Source organism: Spermophilus citellus (genome assembly GCF_964194105.1).
Source record: "Spermophilus citellus genome assembly, chromosome: 14".
Lineage (NCBI taxonomy): Eukaryota > Metazoa > Chordata > Mammalia > Rodentia > Sciuridae > Spermophilus > Spermophilus citellus.
The window spans coordinates 26,002,242-26,018,221 of NC_138194.1; the positions used below are offsets into that span (position 1 = coordinate 26,002,242).

At 36.0% G+C, this 15,980-nt stretch overlaps 1 protein-coding gene across 1 annotated transcript in view; it reads right to left on the reverse strand.

Annotated features, from left to right (window-relative positions):
* Positions 1-5,800, reverse strand: part of ST18 (ST18 C2H2C-type zinc finger transcription factor) — a 105,816-nt gene extending 100,016 nt beyond the window's left edge. The window contains exon 1 of the mRNA XM_081266230.1: positions 5,708-5,800. The gene's annotated coding sequence lies outside the window, so the exon portion shown is untranslated. The remainder of the gene's footprint in view (positions 1-5,707) is intronic.
* Between the last annotated feature and the right edge of the window lie 10,180 nt (positions 5,801-15,980).

Consider the following 15,980-nt stretch of genomic DNA (forward strand, 5'->3'; position numbering starts at 1 on the left):
AGGCACTTTAGTTTCATGGACTCTGACTTGAAGACATCTATCCATTTCACTAGAATCTGCTCATCATTCTCTTAGTTTAATTCACTTCTGCACGCTGTCAGAAAGAATTCTTAAATATAAATAAGTTGTTGTGTCTATTGAAAATAAGAGGCAGGCAGAAGGCGCACTCCGTGGCTCCCATCCTTAAATCCTGACATGAGCAGAGAGGCAGTGTGACTGCCATGGTAATGGGAGCTGCGTCTCTGCTCTCTGAGGCTAGGTTGTGATTGAAGGCACTGACCTGCCATAGACTTATAATAGGGGAGCAGGTGTGGCAATGATGGACTTTAATTTCCTTTAATAAACCTTTTATGTGCCACACTTTTACTGCCATTCGACGCTCTCCAAGGTCCTGCACATAATAGGTTCATTACTTTTGATTACTATAGTCTATTGAGACAAACAACTCCAGAACACACTATATATTATGTTCAGTTAAACCAATACAGACTATTTATCCATTGTGCATTTTTTCACCTGCAACACTACAGACGAAATTAACGACACCTCTCGTAAGCTAAAACTATTAAAACCACCAGAACTCTTTTGTCATTGCTTCATAATAAACACCATACCAATCGTTGAACTGCTTTTTAAATTAGCAAACAAAAAGTGTTCACCACTTTGGTTGAACAGCAGTTGCTTTCGTCTAAATAAAATGGTTCATTGTTATGAATATTTTAAAACTACACAATAAGAGAAAACAACAATAAAACAGAGGTGATTTTTTCCCCCTGTCAATTTTCCTTCTTTTAAAACTGCACGAGTTTACGACAAATATGACACTGCCTAAGATTAAAACGGCTTGGTTTACTCAGGATGGTGAGCACTGCCTTGTGAAATCCCCCTCCTCCAGGGAACATCCATGTTTCATATAAAGTGGCTCAACTCATGCAAGGCCCTTCCGAGTGCTACACAAATAACTAGATTAAGAGAGATCAGTAGCATGTGAGGGTTAAAAAGATGAAACCCATCAAATATTTCTGAGGAAACTATTCCCATGGGAGAGCATCCACATAACACAAGTCTATCATCCTGCCACATGGGTGCTATTAACTCTCCCCAGCCACCTGAAAAAAAAAAATACCCTGCCCAAAAAGGGGAGGTTGAGTTCCATGAGTTTCTTACTAAAACCAAAACACACACTGCAAAGGATGCTAGAAGTTATACATAAAAGTTTCAGACACATACTCAAATGCAACCTTTTTTCTAATAACTTTTAACTAGATTCTATTTTGCAATTCCTCTATTCAAGAGTCTGAGTCTTGTCTCCACCCCATGCAACCATCTCCTCATTAAAGTCCTTGGAAGGAATGCATACATATTCATGGACCTCCCCATGAATGTGCTTGGAATGCTGGTCTCATAATTGTATTTTGTTAAGCTATTGTTCTCCTGTTGGTGTAGCACATTCACCCTCTATAAACATTTAAAAACTGATAATTCATTCATAAAACTAAGTTTTCAAATTTAGCTTGTGGGCTGAGTAAGAGTAAAATAGATCAAGGCCATTATTTATGAGCTATCTATTTCACCTTCATTCTGTCCTTCATAACTGGGGAACAATAATTACTAAGTTTAGTTTCTAATCATATATCAGACAACTAAAGCATATGTATTTTTATTTTTAGGGATGGGGAATTTAAACGTTCATGAGAGGGTTCTCTCTCCTTATCCACCCTAACTCAAAAACAGGTCTTTGTTCCTGTACATAGAAGTAGAAAATTCAAAGTATTCTTAATTTGGATTATTTCCATGAATAAATTGTCAATGGAAAGACTTTATTTTCATATGAACCCTTGTCTTCAAAGGTACCTTGTTCAGGTGGTAGGTCATTCAAGGTAGAGATTTCTACTTTAGTACCTGTCTCAAGACCCAGAGTTAGGGGTCAATTATCATACTTTCTAATTCTTCCAGAATGATAGAAGAGTCACAAGTTCATGGTATGATTCAAGAAAATGACCTAAACAACACGTATTGCAATCTTGAATATACCACTTCTTAGAGAGTTTATTTTTTTCCTCTTCAAAAGAATGTTTAATTATCTATATTGCTTCCCACCCCCCACCCAATAGTTTTGAAAGGACTGCAATTAACTTTGTAAACTTTGAGTTATTCCTTTTCTTGATTGGAAATTTTATTTTTTTAAAATCTTGTCCTTCTCCAGATTTCATAGTTTAAGGATGAGAACAATAGAATATATAGGCTGAGATTCCTATAATGAGCTCTTTCTGGCTTTCACAATCCAGTTCTCAGCAGGGATAAGAAGACTGAAGTTGACCTTTGTTATTCTAATTTTTCCTGATCTGAAACACTTACTTTAAGAAAAATCTCATTTAACCTACAAATATGGACATATTGTATATAATATTTAAATAGAAAGGAGAAAAAAGTATTCTTGCTCAGCATTTAATTCATAATAAAGTCACAAAGAAAATTTTTAAAAAGGCTTCATGTTTCAGTTCTCCAGGGGAAAGAAGTGAACACATGAAAAAAATTGCAAGAGGGAAAGAATTTTATAAAATACCGAATGTCAAAAAGCAAAATTTGGAGGAAGGATGTGCACAAGAATTAGAAATGGAAATAAGTAGATTTTTAGTGAAGAAGAAAACCTGACCTTAGAATAACATGAACTATTTAGTTGAATGTGGAAAACTCCCATTTAACATCTTTATATACTTATAAACCTATACTGAAGTGTACAAAGAGGTTTCTGAATTACTTGTACTTGCCCATCCTTTTTTTTACATCAGGGGCATCAAATCTCTTTCTTGTTACCCCAGGCCACAGATCTGGGACCTTCTTTGGGGCTGAACAGAAAGTTTCAGAATTGCTTCTTTGTGGAGGAAGAGATTCAAGAAGCAATATGTAAAACTCAAAAAATCAATTTTTATTTCATTCATGCAAGCCTCTTACTGGTATTTAATTCCTTTATATTTTATTTTTCACTCAAAATTCTATTTTAACCTAATGACAAATAAGTAAATAAATAAAAATCTAAAATGAGGTGATGTACACCTGTAATCCCAGTGACTGGGAAGGCTGAGGCAAGAGGATCACAAATTTGAGGTTAGGCTGGACAACTTAGTAACACCCTGTCTCAAAATATAAAAGGGCTGAGGATGTAGATCAGTAGTAGAGCACCCTGGGTTCAATCTCCAATACTGAACAAACAAACAGACAAACAACCCCCATCTCTCCAAATAAATATGCTATCGCTTCTTAAAAACTGGGTAAAACAAATTCCTTGGTGATATTGAGGTTTTTTTCTCCTTTCAGCAGAACTCTGTACAATGACCTCAACATATATTTATAAGACACATTACTAGTATAATTTACTAGTAGTCTTTGAGTTTTTAATATTTGTAGAAGAAATCCTGGTGATCATGTTTTGAAGGCACTCTTGGAAAACCCTTACACAATTAATCTTAATGCTGTCTAGTTAGTTCATGCGGAGACTTCTAATTTGAGAAGTCCTTTGCATACATTGAACTTGCAGTGATTTCCCCTCTTCAGCAGATTTCATTGTGTGCCTCTCCTGAGACATTTGAATTGGCAATGTGCTTTTGTATGTTGTAGAACACCATTCTTGTGAGATATTCTTTCAGTCCTGAGGAACTCATGGCAATAGTGAGAGGAAGTTCTGTGGCTGCCGAGAAAAGGTTCTAGGATCTTCTGCAGGAGGAACACTTTTTCCTCAGTGGATACTTTTCACAAATGAAGTCACAAAAAATGAGAAAGAGAAACCCGGGAAGTAGGAAAAGGCAAATTTCAAAATGAAGCAACTAGATGATGCCAGTATGTTGGGATGAAATGTGTCCAGATTGAGGAACAAAGGACCCTACATTGAGTGACCTCTCTTTTGATAATGCTGGCCTCAATTTGTTCTAAACATAGCTTTGGACCAGCCTAAAATGGTAGCCAAGATGCTTACCTGTCACATAAGCAAAAATTATGGGGAAATGAGCTTCAAGGCTAAATGAAGGAGAATGTTGACTTCTGGAGAGCAAGGGTAACCTAGAATGTTTAAATTTGGTTTTTTTTCTCTGCTCTTACTCTGTTTAATTTTATATTTAATATATTTATTCATTACTCAGGAAGAATAGGAGCACATTCAAAAAATAAACTTTAAAAAAATGAATCGTAACAAAAATGCTTTTTTAGGGGCTGGGGTAGTGGCTCAGTGGTAGAGCACTTGCCTAGCATGTGTGAGGCACTGGGTTCAATTCTCAGCACCACATATAAATAAATAAATAAATAAATAAATAAATACATGCATAAATCATAAATAAAATAAAGGTCCATCAACAACTAAAAAATATATACTCAAAAAATTCTTTTAAAAAAATACCACCCATGATGATATCTGTAATTTTTTTGAACTTTTCATCCTTTGGGGCACACTATTCTTGATTTCAACTTTCTGTGCCTGCATGTCTCTTACTGTACTGTCTTTAATCTTTGTATAAATGCTGGTGAATTCAATGTTGTATATGCTTTAGATTTTTGATAATTCTTCTTATTTCTCCTAATTCTTCTTATCTCCCATGAATATAAACCTCAAGGATGAAGCAGATTCAGTCTGCTATCAGATTAAGTACAGTTCCCTGGGAAACGGTTCTACCTGAGAGCCTCATTCATGCACATTACCCACAGATGAGATGCTTTTCAAAGAGAACTTTCTAGAGTCCCTGGGCACAAAAGACATCTTAGACCTGAGACAAGCTTGGGTACTGTTACAAGGAGGCGGATTTATTTTGACTCTTCCTTCTGATTTCTGAGTTGTCACTGCTGTTGTAGACTTTGTCCTGTAACTTTGTACAACTGGCAATGCTGAATATAAACCAAAGCCATATGTTTGTGTCCTTTTGCCAAACGACTCCAGTAAATAGTTCTATTATTCCCTTAGGTAACCAATGTGTGCCAAGGATTTCTATTAGTTGCCATACCATGGCCTCAGAGTCACAGCTTTGTGACATTAGGGGGCAATCATCAGCTTTATGTTGCAGGAGATTTCTTTTTTTTTAATATATTTTTTAAAAATATGCCCTGTTTAAAAATAGGGCAAGTAACCCACTAAGAGGGCCTTTGAATTTTTTTCTTGCTGATAGTTTGAAATGCATCTGTTATAAAATATGTGTTAGAAAATAAGCTTCATCTTATAGGGATACATTATTTTAAATAGATTTTTCCCAAGGACTATTGAACTTTTTACTTTTTACTGTTTGTAGGAATTAATTGCAGATGTCATGTATAGTGCTTTAAAATAGTCACCTGTTTTAAAATCTTGCTTTTCAAATATCTTGCAATTGCTCTTAGTCTTTAAGCAAACAAATTTTTAATACAAATGAATTCAAATTGGATCTTTAAAACTATTTTAACAATGAACCTTTCTTTAAGGACAAACATACATGAACAAATAACACATACCAACCAATATGCAAAAGGGTTTCTTCAGAGAATTTTACCTGTTCAGTAGTTTAAAATACTAAATTGACTGTGCTTAGAACAAAAATCACAATTCTAAATTGAGCCTTAATAAAAGTTCAAAAGCAAATTCACAGAGATTAAACATTGTTGTAGAGGAGAGCCTTTACATAAATTCTTTAATTGATCTCATTTTCTTTCAGTATATCTACTTCTTAATAAATAGAAAATGTAGCCATACCGCTATCTTTCTCCAGTAACTTGTAAACAATTCAGTTCACCCTGCTCCGTCAAAGAGACTCAATGTCTTTGTCCAATTTAGTGAGAAAGCTTGAAACTCATTCTGTTAAGAGGAAAAAATAAAAGAAGGGAGGAGTAAGTGTCTGGACAAATTAATAGAAGAGTAATAATAAACACTGCAATGAAAAACAATGAGTTGACAATTTGGTTGGATTATATTACATACTTGGTACTTTGGATTATACTAAAAACTTGATACTACATATCAATCAGAAAAATATTTTTACTATATATATATATGAGGTCTTCTATTTAATTGAGAAATTGGATAAGGGACTCTCAATTATTATTATTATTATTATTATTATTATTATTTTACGGTGCTGGGGATCAAACCTAGGGCTCTTTTCATGCTAAATAGATATTCAACCACTGAGCTATATCTAGCTCTATTATTGTTATTTATTTTTAGTGGTGCTGGGGATTGAACACAGGACCTCACATGTGCTAGACAAAGCATCCACCACTGATTACATTCTGAACCCTAGTATTTCTATTATTTTCATTTTTAACCACCAAAAAGAAAAACTTGAGACTAGATTTGTTCAAGAAATCACAAAATATAAAATATAACCTTTTGTTACTTAGACTTTTCTAATGAGGCCATCATAAAATGCTACTGTGATCTTTTGGCAAATGTTTTCACTTGCTTTCCAAGGCAACAATTCACCCTTGGTTTACTTGGTTATCAGTCACAATGCGCAGAGCTGCATCCCCTCTATCTGGCTCCAGGGATGGAAACAGAATCTGTTTTCAGAGGCCATTGGCCCTTGAGAAAAAACTTTGAAATTCCATGTAGTGTACTCAACACACACAAGGCGGCCTGTTTATAGCAATGCCACGTATACAGATACCACAGGCTTTAAATGTTTATGGCTGGCAGTTCTGGAATTTTAAAACATAAGCCACCAACCTTCCTTTCAGAAGATTTCTGTCATCTGGTCTTTTACCCCTTGCAGTATACTGAAGAGCCCCGCCTCTGAAGCATAGATGTCTGCGTTACTTGTAGTCTTTGACCAGACATGAAGCAGATGCTTCGTCAACCTAAGTCTGCAACTGTAGTTCCTGGGGAAACATGAAGATAAAAACTCTCATAAGACATAACAGATTGCTGCACATGGTGTAACAACTGAAAAGTAGCAGAGGAGCTTGGGAATTCTTAGTTTGTGTTTGATTGTAACTTAAAAAAAAAAAAAAAGCTTTCTCTACAAATGTTTTTGGCCCTTTCTGCTGCACCCTCAGTTCAGAAAGAGTTGTGCAGCTCTCCACCTGCCTATTCCCTTTTGTTTGCCATACACTAACCTAAAACAAAAGATCCTGGAAAATAGTCACACTGGTGAACAAAGCTCTTTCTAAATCCTGAAAGTAATGGCTTTTTGTCTAATACCCTATCGTGTTATGTATTTATTAGCAATACATTTTCCATTTATTTTCTCAAAGATTGCCAATAAAGAATTGAATCACATAAGGGAGTAGCTGTAAAGCCTCTGAGTTCCCTAATGTCAAACTCATTAGCATCCGAATAAGCGCACAGCAGCACATCATCTGCACAATTGCAATTTTTTACTACTTTTAATAGCGTTTCTCAAAGGGCTCATTTTCAACTTTCTTCAGTGGTTAGTTGGGTCTCAGGGGAAAAGGAGCTTCCTGACGCTCACAGCTTCCACTCAACAACCCGGCCGTTTGCTGTCAGATGCATCAGCCCTCTGCCCTAACCCCATCTGCTGTGGCTCCCCTCCCAGGGGAGGAGGGCGGAGACAGCACAGCTGAGATCGGCTTGGAGAAGTGTGCAGAGGGCATGGAGAAAATATAAGTTTAGGAATATGATTTGACACATAAGGGCTCAGGAAGTCGAAGCACACCAAAATACGAATGGCAACCAGGAGCCCTTCACGTGCTCTCATTGCAAGAGTCTGTCATAAACAACTCCACCCACCTGCTCTTTGGAAGGCCATTCTTGGCAGATACCAGAAGGAATCATCCACTGAAATGTCCCCTCTCCCCTCTGCACGTGTGCTATTATATCAGGAGATACCTTTAAAACTCCATTTTTATTAATTGCCATTCTTTAATCTTTTTTTTCTGAAGATCTTAAATTGTTTTATAAAACTTAAGGGCTTAATAAAATATTCATGGGAAATATACATTTTTAAGATGGTTAACCCAAGACTTGTAAACCTGACCAAGTTCCCAAAACTTTCCAGGATGAACACATTTGCATGGAAATCCATATTTTTCTTAAACATCAATCTTAAAAGATGAAACTATATGACAACCAAGGTGTTAGTAACCTAATGAGTTACACAGTTTTTAAGTGTGATCTCTAATCATAACTTGGCTTTATTTGTTACATATAGTCATCACCAAGTACTCCATTTTTCTGCTCTTCTATCTGCCAATAATTAAGGACTCTCAGGCCTTTATAGCTGCTTCATGGATGAGTACCTGTTTCTGAAAAAGGCAGATCTTCAAACATATGATACAATGTAATGAATCTGCTGTGCTATTTTTTTTTAAATAGGAAATACATCAAATTGTATTGAGTCAATGAGTGGGAAATGTCCTTGTTTCTATCCAGGATCCACAGGTCTCAGCCTCCCAGGTCAATGAGATTACAGGTGTGCACTACCACCCCTATAGTGAAATGATACATACATATGTCCACTGCATTCCTATAGACTACAGATCCACAGATTTACTTATCCTAAAGGATGAACTAATTTTAAAGATTCTCCAAACTAAACACAATGAATAATTTGGTGAACGGACAAGTGAATTAATGTGAAATATATATAGCACTTAGGGCTCATAATATAACTAATATAAGGTCATTGCCACCACCAATTTCCCAGTCTGCCTTCCAATGAAACCAGCCCATTTGTTCTCAATCAGGCAGGAATTGTATGGTAGTTCTCTCTGAGGATTGGAATGTTAATACAATCTCCAAAGACCACTCACTGATTTAGTCTTTAGAAAGTAAACATAAGAATGCCAACATATTTACTTCAGAACTGCTATCCCTTGAACCCCTGTCTCCACAATTTCGAACAGTTTTAACCTCTCAATCACTGTTATTTGTTTACTTACTGGTATGAGGGACCTAGGAACACTATACTACATTCCTGGCCCTTTTTATTTTTGAAGCAGAGTCCAGCTAAGCTGTTGAGGCTGGCCTTTAATAATTACACTCTGATCTGGTGGTGGAGGAGAAAGAGTCAATGATTGGGAAATGTCCATGTTTCTAACCAGGATCTTCCAATCTCAGCCTCCCAAGTCACTGGTATTACAGGTGTGTACCACCATGCCCGGCTTGTTCTAACTTTAATATGTCACCAATTGTTCATTAGTTAGAATGATGAAAAGGGGGATTATCCTTGCCTGTTTCATTTTTTTTTGAACAAGGCAAGATTTTTACACTTCTAAGTTTCCATATTTTTTTTATATTAATCAGTATGATAATTTAAGTTACAGCCAATTTTGTATCATAAATGTACTATTATATTATATATATTCACATATATTTATATATAAACTTGATCATATATTTATCTGGAAATACAATGGAATTCTCCAGTTATCCATTTGCCGTTTGGCACCTTGAAATTTCTAATGATAATTTAAATCCTTTAATTTGGACTTTCAATATCAATGAACTATAGAGTTTTTCCAACACAGCAAGAGAGTCTATATTTAGAAACTGATGCACAAAATTTTTGTGAGACTACTCCTACTTAATATTTATGCTGTTGAAAATGACTTTCTTCTGCTTAGTTTATTAGGGAATGTGCTTCATTGGCTGCAGCAAATGAAAACAAATATTGAGTTTTATTTAAAATGTTTTAGGAAAAGAAAAATACTGCTTATTGGCCACAAGCTTTACTTTTACCACCAGCCCATAATTAGGTGCCTGATCACAGTAGGAAGAGCTTCTGCAAAACTGGAATCACTCTGCAGGAAACACAGCTCTCAGAGCAAAGTGGGTCAGTGGGATCACTTACTTTTAGGAAGGATGTTTCAGATTTTAAATCACTGTATGTTCAATACAATGAAATTTTTTACATTGGCATTCAAATTGTTCCTCATGATCCATTTTTAATACTTTTGGCTTCCCTGAGATATCACTGAAGTTCAAATATGAACGAAACTTCTTGCAATTCAGAACAGTCACTTAGAAAGAAGAATAAAGTAAAATTTGTCAAACAATATACTAAATTTCCATTGATGGATTGAGTTGATTTTAACTAGTTTGCCCAAACTTTTTGAAATCTCTGCGCTGTAGAATTTTAAGTGCAAAGAGTGCTAGAGCAAGTTTGATCTGTTCCCAAAACAGGCAGTTTTTGCTTTGCAGACTGTTGAAGTTATCCAGAGCATCAAAATAACTTTCTGGTTTTCCACTGTGACAGACAGGAAATAATTGTACTTGCACTAGTAGGCATGATAGTATTTGTGTTTGTCCTTTCAGTCCCTATAAAAATAAAATACAGATCTCTTCTCCTTAAAGTCTTAAACAATTCCAATAACTTATACAAGACCTATATTTCTCCTTGCAAGATTTTTAACTGTCACCTGATTTAAGTAACAAAATAGCCCTCAAAGATACTTAAAGCCTTGCTGTAATTAACAATTACATTTAGATGCCATTCATGACTGATAATTCCAACACCTTGTGGGAAAAAAAGTTGCATGCTGTAAACATTATAAACATATTCAAATAAGCTTAACACAATCTGCCATGCTTATTTCTGCCTAGATCATGGACCAGCGAAATGGTTAATGCAAATGGATTTATAATTTGCTTTGGGGGGCCAGTTTCTTCTCCTTATTTATTAGCCCAGCTGATGGGGCAGATTTGATGAGGCACTTCTGGAATAATTGAGTCATCACACAAAGAAGGCTGCTAGCATTCAGAGTGGTTTTATCAGCAGCAAGCAGGCCTGATTACTGACAATTACACTCTGATCCGGTGATGGAGGAGAAAGAGCCAACGAGTGGGAAATGTCCGTGTTTCTATCCAGGAATAATTTCTACATTCATTTTACATGCTAAGTGTTTCCTATCTCTGCATAATAAACTGTAAACAGGAATAGATGGCACAATGTCCCTTAATATTTCCTGGTAATGAAGACACAAATGTACAGTGAGTGCTGATAAATATAGATGAAACATAAGCTATTCTCCCAGTCTGTATTGTTACCTTTAAAACAAATGCATTTTTGTGGTAAAAGCATAATCATAGCTAATGCAAAAAAATGACAGAAGATTGAAACTGTCCTTGTAACTACATAGAAACTTTGTAAAAGTCCTGTTAATCACTGCTGCTTTAGAGGCTGGCGAGCTGAAGGTGAGATTCTAGAAACCACATCATTTTGTTTCTCAATAGTCAACTGTGAATAACTCCTTGGGTTACACTCAGCAAAGGACAGCATGACAGTGACCTCCATTAACACTCACAGAAGCACATCTCAATGCTCAACTGAGACGACGACTAAGCCGGCACAAGAAGACATCTTCCCTAAGCATGGATTTCAATTCCCCTCCCATCAGGCCTTTCATCAAAATGTTGGTCATGAATAACAAAGTTAGACCAAAGGCTGCATGATCTGTCATGTAGAGCTATGCACTGCTGTCTTCAGTGTAGTGTTTTAACCATTTATTTAGGCCATGGTTTATTAACAAAACACCATAAGCCAAAAATGCATCTCACAGAGACATCTGGTTAAACTAGTTTCTCTCTTGAGTCAGAATAGAGTTCAAAATGCCCAGAGAAAAGCAATGTCCAGATTTCTCAATGTGCTGCTGGAGATTTTAGTGGCAACACTTTAATTTCCTGTAATATCGAGAGTTTCCTCTTTTAAAAAGCCAATCAGGTGTGAAGCCACGCATAATGAACCTGCCTAGGTCTGTTTGCTTAATCTTTTCTCTAAAGCCCCTTCCTGGTTTCCAAAGAAATAAAAGTTATTCACTGTTCTCCTGCGGTAACTATGGAAACTCTGTTTTATTAAACTAACCACTTAACTTCAAGGCTTGTGTTGCAACTAAATGTGCTATTTTGAGTAAATCTATACTAAACAACCTTATAATGTCAAAACACTTTTAATAAAGTTCAAAGAGCACTTGTTGATTCAAAAATGAGGCTTTTCATTATGTAAAGGGAATTTTCTCTATTTAAGCTGTTTTATTATATAGATTGTCACACAATATCCTTGATATCCTTGGAAATTTTCCATTTTCCTTATCCAATTTTAAGAGGTTCTTTAGAATTTTTCAACAAGTCTGCTGTTTTTCTCAACAGTAACTCTTTGCTTTTCATTAACATCATTACTATATTCTGTAAATATGAATTAAGATAATAGAATATAGTCATTTATCTTCATTATCTGACTATGAATATGGAATGGGAGAATCTACTGAGGTTTACAAAGAAGACCTGCCTCAATCATTGAGGCCAATGTGGTAATAGAGTTTTGCAGGATGGTCCTTGGATTTTAATTTTTATAAATTAGGATGTTTAATAGAGATTATTTTAATACAAGTATCTTTCTCTTAAAAATTTACTTATTATTGGTTCAATACACAGTCATTGAGTAGCAATCTATATGTTCCTCCATGCTAGACAGTTGACATAAAAAGATATATAAGACACAACTTTTGTCCCCAAGTACAAACCAGCAAGTGAGGATTCCAATAGGATGTGCAAAGTATTAGAACAGAGGAAACAAGAGCACAGATTTAGAAACATTTCCAGATGATAATTACTAAAAAATTTATCCCTAGAGAGATTCAGAGAACTTTGACTAAAATAAATAAATGTCTCCAAAGACCGATTGAAAGGACACCAGTAGTCAGACTGGCTTGGTTTAAACAATGCATTAAAGCCATATTTTTATATAGTTACAAGAGGATCAAAGAGACGAGATGGTCGAATTAGATAGCTGAAATTAAATGTTTTGAACCTATTGATTTCATTTGTAACTTTCCAAGGATTTTTTTTTCTTCAGTCAGAACTGTAAACTATGCCTGTGGAAATGCACTTTTGTCATTCATATTGCAGTGGAGACCATTGCCCAGAATCCTACATTCTAACAGTGTTCTGATTGGCACATTCATCTTCATTACTGTGTTCTACCTGATAGTCAACTTACTCAAGTCTATTTCCTTTTCCCAAGCCTTCGGTAGCCCCATGAGGGCTGTGTCATATTGACCTTTCGATGCAATGTAACTTTATGTCTATAGTAGTTGCTCAATTATTGCTGAATTTAATTGTAATAAAACCAAAAGATAATCCTTTTCAGGTGTTTGAATAATAGTTTATTAATTGGATTTTCATACAAAACATCCCAGATGTTGAACACCTGGGATACTATGGGTTTTGCCACTTTTGTTACTAAGCCAGCTGAAGAGATTTTACAATTTTTTTCTTTCCTTATTTTGAAAATGTCGATCACAAAATGCAAAGAGGTGCAAGTGTGAAGAGTGACAGATCTTATGGTCAGATTTCCCCAATTTCTACTTTTACTTCATTTACGTGAAACATGAAGGCAATTTAAATTGGCCCTTTTGTGGGAATAAAAGCCCAATGTAAAATAGAAATACGGTTTGTCTTATTTTTCCAAATTTGGAAAGAAAACTGTCTAGGAAAGCCTCCAACTCATTTAAACTCTATGTCATCCCTAGTTCTGAAAACCTCACTTTTCTCTCTCAAAAATTGCCAGAATATCCTGACTATTGTGCACTTACATTTTATTTTAAACCATGCATAGCCATATACTCCAAACTGATGACATTTGTATTGGGGAGAAAAATGGCACAGACATAAAGAAAAATATTCTTTTTCTTCCATCTTTTTATCAAAACAGAGAAATAATGCAGTACTTTCTAAATAAATACAGCTCATCTTTACCGAACACCCTCACATTTGCATTCTCTTATACCTTCTTTGAATATTCGTCCTTCACAATCATGGCAGGCCTATGGGAAGACACATGTAAAAAGGGAAGCTCAATAAGATCACTACCTTCTCCTGTGTTCACAACAGTAGCAGGAGGTAGAACAAGGATTCACACAGCACCCTCTGCCTCCACGTACTAAGCTCTATTTCAGAGGCAGAGGTATGTCCTTCCACCCCTACATACTCCTGGATATTCTCACTCACACTCAGCTCAACGCACACTCACTACAGAGTGTGATCAACCATGTATATATTTACACCTCTCATGATATAGGAACTATGTTTAAAAAAATATGTAGGGAATTTGGGGTGGGGGAGAGGCAGTAGTTTCACAAAGTAGAAGATAAAAATTCTCTGAGTTGGCCATAACCATCATTTAGGATCCACAGAATAAATATTTCAATTTCTATCCATTTGGGTCTCTTAAAAATTTTTTTCTTGGGGCTAGGGCTGTGGCTCAGTGACAGAGTGCTTGCCAAGCATGTGTGAGGCTCTAGGTTTGATCCTCAGCACTGCATAAAAATAAATAAAACAAAAGTATTCTGTCCAACTACAATAACAACAAAATTTTCTCTTCATTCAAACACAGGAAATTCTTTATAGGTTTGTGTACTTCTCTCTGTAAAATATATCCCATCTCTTGGTTGACCTCTTTTATTTATTAGTTTTCTATTGCTGCTGTAACAAAATTTTCAAACTTACTGGCTTAAAACACTCCAGACTTATTATCTTATGGTTCTGGAGGTCATCTGGTATAGTCTCACAGTCTGAATTCCTTCCTGGGAGGCTCAGGAGAGTTCATTTGCTTGCTTGTTTGGATTATTGACAGATTCCAGTTCTTGCTCTTACAGGGCTGAGGTCCCTGTTTTCTTGTTTACTCTAAACTGAGAGCCATTCCCACCCTTTAGAGAACCTTTCTGCATCCATTTTGGCTCATGGTCCCTGTTTTCCATCTTCATAGTTGGCAATGGTGGATTGGGCACACAGTAGCTCCCGGACTCATTCTGCCTTTATCTTAAGGGCCATGGGAACAGTTAGGCCTTTTTGAATAATCTAGGGCATTCTCCCCATCTTAAAGTTCTTCATTCATTGCTGCACAAGGTAACAAGTCACAGGTCCCAGGGATTAGGATTAGTCACAGGTCCCTGGGATGGGGGAGGTGGGGCATTATCTTGTTTATCACATTCTTTAGTCACTTATGTGAATTCTCAGTGTCTTAAAGCACTAATGTTCTTCATTATCAGATATATGAAGACCTAAGTCAAGATGAAAATATACAAATATAGCCCAAATTACCACAAAGATACCAATGTTTAACGAGTCAAACATCATTGCTGGTCCTCTGAAATTAATTTCCTTAATCTCTCAGATTTTTGAAGGACAGTGAGAAATTTGGGATTTAAGGGGGGAAAAAAAGAGAGAAAAGAAAAGTTTGGGACTACTTCTCTTTGAGGGGAAAGTTTATTTTTAAACAGTCTTCACTTACCTTCCCTAACAGCTATTGGTTTAGAACTGGAGAGCGTCCATTGCTTCAGAGAAGCATCATCCGAGAAAATATGGGGGGGGCAGAGAAAACTTGATTAAATGGCAATTATCTACATCTTATTAACTATATAAAATAATCCTTTCAAGTAATTTACTGACTATCAGAATATGGGTTGGGGTACTACCGATCTTCAATAGTCAGACATAATATTATCTGAAAGAACTCTCGCTAACAAGAAAAACAGGTGTCTACTGTTATCAGAAAATGCTTTTTAAATTTGAGCCCTTTTGTATATAAGTACATTTGAGAACCTTTTCTAAGGACACACCTGAGAGTGAAAGTGAATTATCAATGACAGTCTTTCAAAAAAAAAAAAAAAAAGAATCAGTGGTTTAACACTAATTTCTAATCAGATCCTACAGAAAGGAACAGCCCGCACGGCAGCTGTACTTTTCCCAGGGTTAATTACCTTTCACTGCTCTCTACTAATGAGTCAGCTGTTCCTGTCATCGCACACTACACTGGTTCATCTGGAGCTCTAGCTGTGGACAAACACAGGAGTGACAGTCCTATTTACATATGGGGGGTGGTTGTGCAAAGATTTCAGAAGGATTTTTTTTCAAACCCTTTAATGCTCATGTGTTTCCATGATAAAAATATTTTTTACCAATAAGGTTTTACTTGGTCAAATATTCTTTGCCTGCCAGGTCACAGGGCCAGGAGATATAAAGTGATGCGGAAGTCTTGGAAAGAGGCGAACTTTACCACCTTCACAGAAAG